A 6,004-nucleotide genomic window follows, 5' to 3' on the forward strand; every position below is an offset into this window, starting at 1 on the left:
GGGGGGGTGCCACAGGGCCCCCCAGCTCCTACTCACTCCCTTGGAGGAGACTGCCTGTGTGGTCACCTCTGTCCAGAAGGGACTGGAGGAAGCCAGGCAGGATCTTCATATGATGGGAGCGATGTGGGTGGCCCACGCCGGGCCTCTCTCTCCACTCCCTAATAAACCCCGGTGAACCTTGGAGCCAGCACGGACTCGCCTGTGCCTGGGCTGGGGTGAGGGTGGAAGGGGGGCAGCTGAGTCAGGCCCCCCCACATTAGCATTTAAATTGGAGTCGTTGCTGCGGGCTCATGAATAATGAATCTGGAGCCTGGTAAATCTCCCCCTCCCACTGCCTCAGCCTCACACACGGCTCCAGAGCAAGGCCCTCAAGGCTCCCGGCCTGCCTGGCCCCCGCCTTCGCCCCTACTGACGCTGCCTGCTTGCCCGCCTTCCTGTTCCTCTTCACTGGGCCTGGCTCAGGCTCAGAGTGGAAGGATTCTGAAGGGAAGGGTGAAGGATTTTGGTTGGGCAGTGGGGTGCGGGTGGCGGGCACGGGCCCTGGGAGCCACAGGCTCAAGATTGGCTCACCCAGAAGCCACTCTCCTCAGTTCCTGCTGGGCCCCAGCCCTGGCCTGTTTTCCGCTTTGCCAGCTCCATCTGCTGCTAGCCCAGTTTTTGGTGAGGTGGGGGTTTCTCCCTCGAGTCTGTCTCCTACTCCCCTGGCAGGCGGGGCAGCGGGAGCTGGTGCCTCTCCAGAAACACAATGGAGCCTCTGTTGGGGAGGGGAGGGGCCCTGGCCACCTCCCACCACCCTGGCCCTGCCCTTTGAGAGGATGCAGTTCACTTCTCCACATTCCTGGAGCCCCAGAGGAACCCAACCACCTCTCCTGTCTGTCCATGACCCCCATGTGCCCCTCTTGGCACCCCCCCCTTCCCCAGCTGTGGGTGCGGAGCTTAGTTGCCAGATGAGCTGGTAATGATCGTAATCTGCTAATTGAGAGGAATCTAATTACCCGAAGAGAATGGGGGGGTAGGGTGTGGGTGGGAGAGAGGAGGGGGTCCTGGCAGCAGGCAGGGGTGGCAGGCAGCAGGGTGCTGGGGCCTTGTTATCTGCACCCGGGTCTGGGTCAGAGCCCAGGATCTCAGAGCTTCATCCCGGCAGCTCAGAAGACAGTGTTTCAGAAGCAGGGCTGAGGGTGACAAGGGGACTGGGCCAGATGTGACCTCCTAGCCTGTGCACGCTCTGCAGGATGAAAGCCTCCAGGATTTTAGCAGTCTTGACTACTGGGCCCCTTTCCTTGGGTCTCTGCCATCGCCTCTGGGATTGGGAGGGGCTGCCGACACCTATTCTGCACCTGGGGTCGACTCCCTGAGGAAGAGGCTAGTGGGCCTGGGGCCAGGGCCCAGGGCCCTTCCTGCTCCTCCCCCAGTCCTGACCCTTCTGTTCCGAGTGGTTGGCAGAGGCCATGGCAGCTCCATCATAAATATGATAATTTAATTATTTTCTCAGCAAAACACCGTGAAATCCAATAAGTCTGTGTCAGGCCCTGGCCCCCGGGACCCCCCTCCTAGGCCCAGTGGGGGTGGGGACATGTTGGGGAGGGGAAGGAGAAAGGGTCAGTGTTGGAAATAGGAGGGGCCAGTGACACAGATCTTTGTAACATTGCCCCCCCCACCCCCCCACCTCCGGCTGAGGGAGTCACTGTGTGCTTGGCTGTGTGCTGCACACATGCTGGGGGGGGTGTTCAAGGAGAGAAATTGTAATGCCCCCCTCCTCTCCACCCCTTGTCTGACCTAGGAGGGCCCTAGCGCCCCATCCACCTGAGGGCACAGCTCAGGGCCCATGATCTGGAGCTGCCTCTGGAGGGGAGAGCAGGGAGGCCCCTTCTTTCATCACCTCTGGGACCTCCTTGGCCCAGTAGGGATAGGAAGGTGCTGGCCCCAGGAGGGGTTTCAAAGCAGAGAACCCAGGGAGCTGGGGTGGGAAGTGGGGGATGTGCTGGGGGAGGGATGCGGGGGAGGGGTGCGCTCCTGCCATTAGTGCTTTTTTTGGTTTCCATAAAAAGATTATTCTGTAAAATCAGTGAGGGGGAGCGAGCTGGGGGCCGGGGTGGGGGGGTGGTGGGCGGGTCCCTGGCACCAAGCTGGATAGGGTGACTGGGGAGGAGAGCTGGGGACTGAGTGTGGAGAGAAATTTGGATGGGCTTCAGGAGCCATTGAGGGGGAGAGGCCGAGCCAAGAACACAGATTGGGGGGATGCTGGCCAGGACGAGGTGGGGTGGGGGCAGTGCCCACATCTCCTTCCAGCCCCTTTGGCAGGGCTGCCCAGGGCTCCAGTCCCACCCCATCTCCGTCCCCTCCCCCTGGCACTTAGCAGCCATTATCGGGGGAGCAGATTGCAGCCCCCTCCCCCTCTCCGGGAAGCAGGCACAGCTGGGGCCCCGCCACATCTGCCGCATCAGCACGGAGCACAGCTGGGTGTGCCCAGAGCCACGCTCCCCAAAACACAAAGGGGGCGGGCGACTGGGAGAACCCAGACCCCTGAGACAGACACACTGACACCTCTGCCAACAGACACACTTCTCTTGGCAAAGCTACACCCACCAGCACTCATGCTCCCTGTGTGCAGAGACAGGCGAACTGACAAACATGCAATTACTCTGCCCCGCCTGCCACCCCCGATCCCCTCCCCTGCCCCTCCTATCACCAGGCTCCCCTTGGCCACCTCTGAAGCAACCCAGGCTTTTGCCGTTCCGTCCTGTCCCGCGTGAAAGGGAGCACACCCCTCCGGGAAGCTTGGAGAACAGGACAGGGAGTGGCAGAGGAGTCTGGGTGTGGGGCATGAGCTTGGGGAAACTACCCGCCTAGACTCCCTGCCCATACCCCTTCCCACAAAGAAGCTCCCTCTGACTCCTCAGTCCTGGCCACCCGGGGCCTGCCGGGGGCTCCAGCCCAGGTGGGCTGGGCACCCTGGACTTGTTCCAGAGACACCGTTCCACTGACTTCCTCAAGGGGGCGCTGTGTGCCCTCAGTCTCCAGCCGGGAGCTCAGTACCTCTCAGGGCTGGCCCCTTCCTGCCCCCCCCTCCGGCCCCCCAATAATCTGCCAGTCTTCTGCCCCAGCAGTGTATCCCCCCACTCAGCTCCGGTGCCCTTGACACTTGCAGGATGTCTATGGCGGCTGTCGGGGTAGAAGAGCCCCCTCCCAGGGGATGACTGGACTTCCTGCTTTCCCAGGCGGCGACCACCTCGGGGCCCCTGGTGAAATCATGGCCCCTCTGCAGCCTTCCCCTGTCTCCCCCCACCCATCTCCTTGGTCCTGGAGTCTTGTCCTCCACCCCCTCCTCCCTCACCCCTCCCCAGGCCCACACCGCGCCGCCCCTGCCCCTCGGAGCTTTAATCCCTCCCGCTGCTGTGCCGCCTTATCTGCTCCCAGCAGCTTTCGCAGTTGCAAAGCCCTCTCCCCCTCCTTCCCTGGATCTTCCCCCCGCCCCCCTGCCTTTCCCAGCCCGCTTCTCTGCGACCTGCACACCCCCCAACCTGTCTCCGTCTCAGTGCCCCGTGATGGGTTCCTGACTGACACCAGGTTGGCACCCCAACGTCCTTTGCCCTCTCTCCAGCCTCAGCTCCCGGAGGGCCGGCGCCCACCCACTCCCACACTGGCCTCCTCCTGCCCAGCCCTCCCCTGCAGGCCCCATGGACTGGGTCAGTTCTGCCCAGCCAAGGTTTTTCTTCTCTGCCCCCCCTTTCCTCGCCCCCTCCCCAGTTCTCCCTGCCACCCCTCGGTGTTAGACCGGCTCCCCTTCAGCCCCATGACCTGCTGCCTGGCCTTGGGAAGGCTTGGAGGAGGCTGGAGGGTGTTGGCTCCAGGGACTCTGGAGAGGTGTCCGGGCCAGGCCATGCTTGCCCTCGGATGGGGGCGGGTACAGAGGGCTGTCGGGCAGTGGGGGCTGGGCCCGCGGTGGGTCGCTAACCCTCTTCAGTCGCCGCAGATCACGTCTGGGCCTCCCCACCCCCTTCACTGGGACTCTCATTAACCGCTTCTCCTGCCTCGTCCGCGGCATAAATAACCCAGATAAATCAGCCGCCGTCCGCCCCCCGCCCCTCGGCCCCCGCACAGCCCGTTTGTCACCGCTGCTCGCTCACCAGCCAGGCCTGGCCCAGGCCGGCCTCCGCCCCCCCATCCCTGTCCCTTCCCGCCCACATCCGTCCCGCACTGGCTCATCCTTGGTCCGCACCGGAGCCAGACCTGGGGCAGGTGTCAGGGCTGGGGAGAGTGGCCAGGAGATGTCCTTCAGAACAGGGGAGCGGGGGACCATCTCTCTAGGAGAACGGGAAGAGTTCGGGGACCATGTCATTCATGAATGGGACCAGCAGGCAGGGAGTTGGGCCCACAAAGCACGGAAAGGGGCAAATGCGGCCAGTATGGACTCCCCTATACTGGGAGAAGCAAAGCCCCAGAACCAGGGTGCAAAAGGGGCCTCAAGGGTGCCCTGGGAGCCCCCCAGCTCCATCTTGGGAGGACTGCTTTGGGGGCATTTTGCCCAAATAAAGCCTCCATGCCTCCCGCTAGGTGCTCAGTCAGAACCCTCTGCCCTCCCGCACCCTCTGCCCCCATTCGCATGCAGCGGCTGTAGAACCACTCCAGTCTCTGCCTCTCCACCATCCTTCCTCGCTGTCAGGAAGCCTAGTTCAGTGCCTGGGCTGGGGGGGCCGGGGGGGCGGAGAATTGGACTGGGGATTAGTGTAGGGAATGGGGAGAACCGGAGTGCAAAGGCTGGTCGGCTGAGACTGCACCCACACCCCCCCAGCCCCTCCCAATCCCCTACGCCTGCACCCACACTCCCAACCCTTTGCTCACGCTCAGCTCAGGTTCTGGCCAGCCACACCGGACCCCAAGGCTCACTGCAGGGGGCAGCTGGCCCCGGGGGAATGGGTGGGGAAAGCAGGAAGGGACTGGGGGAGCTTGGGCGCGGGGCTGGGGTGGGGGTGGGGAAGAAGCTGGGCCGGGCCCCAGGGACCAGCTGGGCAATGAGCCGGGGAAGCAGCCGGGAGGCTAAATGAGGGAGATTATCACCCAACTGCAGCCGGGCAGAGAGGGAGGCAGGCAGGGAAGCGGGAAGAGGGAGGGGGGAAAGATGGGGGCCAGAGGGGAAGGGGGTGCAGGATAGAAGGCTTGAGGGGGACAAAAGAGACTGGAGGCGTGGGGGGAAAGGCCAAGGAAAGGGCTGTAGAGACGGGGGTATGCCCGCTGAACAGAGCCAGGGGGCCCGGGGGACGGGAGCGTCGGGGCTTGGGGACAATTGGAGACAGCTGGCTGGGGCAGGGGTGGTGCGAGCAGCTAACTGCCTTTCCACTTGCCAGCAGCCTGGAGCGCCCCCCACCCCCCACCCCCACTGGCTCACCACCCAACTCTTTCCTCTTAGAGGCTGGAGGCTTCCTGCTGCGCCCCCGGGACCCAGGGTGTGATTTGGGCTCCGAGAGGCCAGTATGTTGGGGGAGGATGACCCCATGATCTCAAAGGATGGCAGGGCAATTGGGGGACATGCACTGAGTCCAAGGCAGTAATGAGTGCCCTAGAGAGCTTGGGGGGCAGCTCCCCGCTTCTTGGCAGAGCCCCAGACTGAAGTAACCTTAAAAAAGCAATTAAATCACCTTTTTAAAAAAACCCAGTAAAGAAAAATCAATACTAGGAGAAAGGGGAGGAGAGAGGCTGGAGGGGGTGGTGAGAGGGGGTGGGAAGAAGGCACTGGAAGGGGCTGGGAATCTACCAGGGAGAGGGCAGGAGGGGGCTGCCTGGGCAGGGGGCAGGGAGGGGGACCTACCGTGGTCATCTGGAGACTCTTAGTGCTAACTCAGCAGCTGCTTCATTGCTCCCCCCTCCCGAGAGCCAGATGCAGCCCCTGACCCCAGGGGTCTTATCTTCCCAGCTTGGGGAGCCGCTGTGGGAAGCCCAGCCGCGGGGTCCCTGAGGAAGCTACTTCGATGATAAGAGGCTGGGGACAACCCATGCAGGGCACCGC

The sequence above is a fragment of the Talpa europaea genome (assembly GCF_964194135.1).
Source record: "Talpa europaea genome assembly, chromosome: 1".
Lineage (NCBI taxonomy): Eukaryota > Metazoa > Chordata > Mammalia > Eulipotyphla > Talpidae > Talpa > Talpa europaea.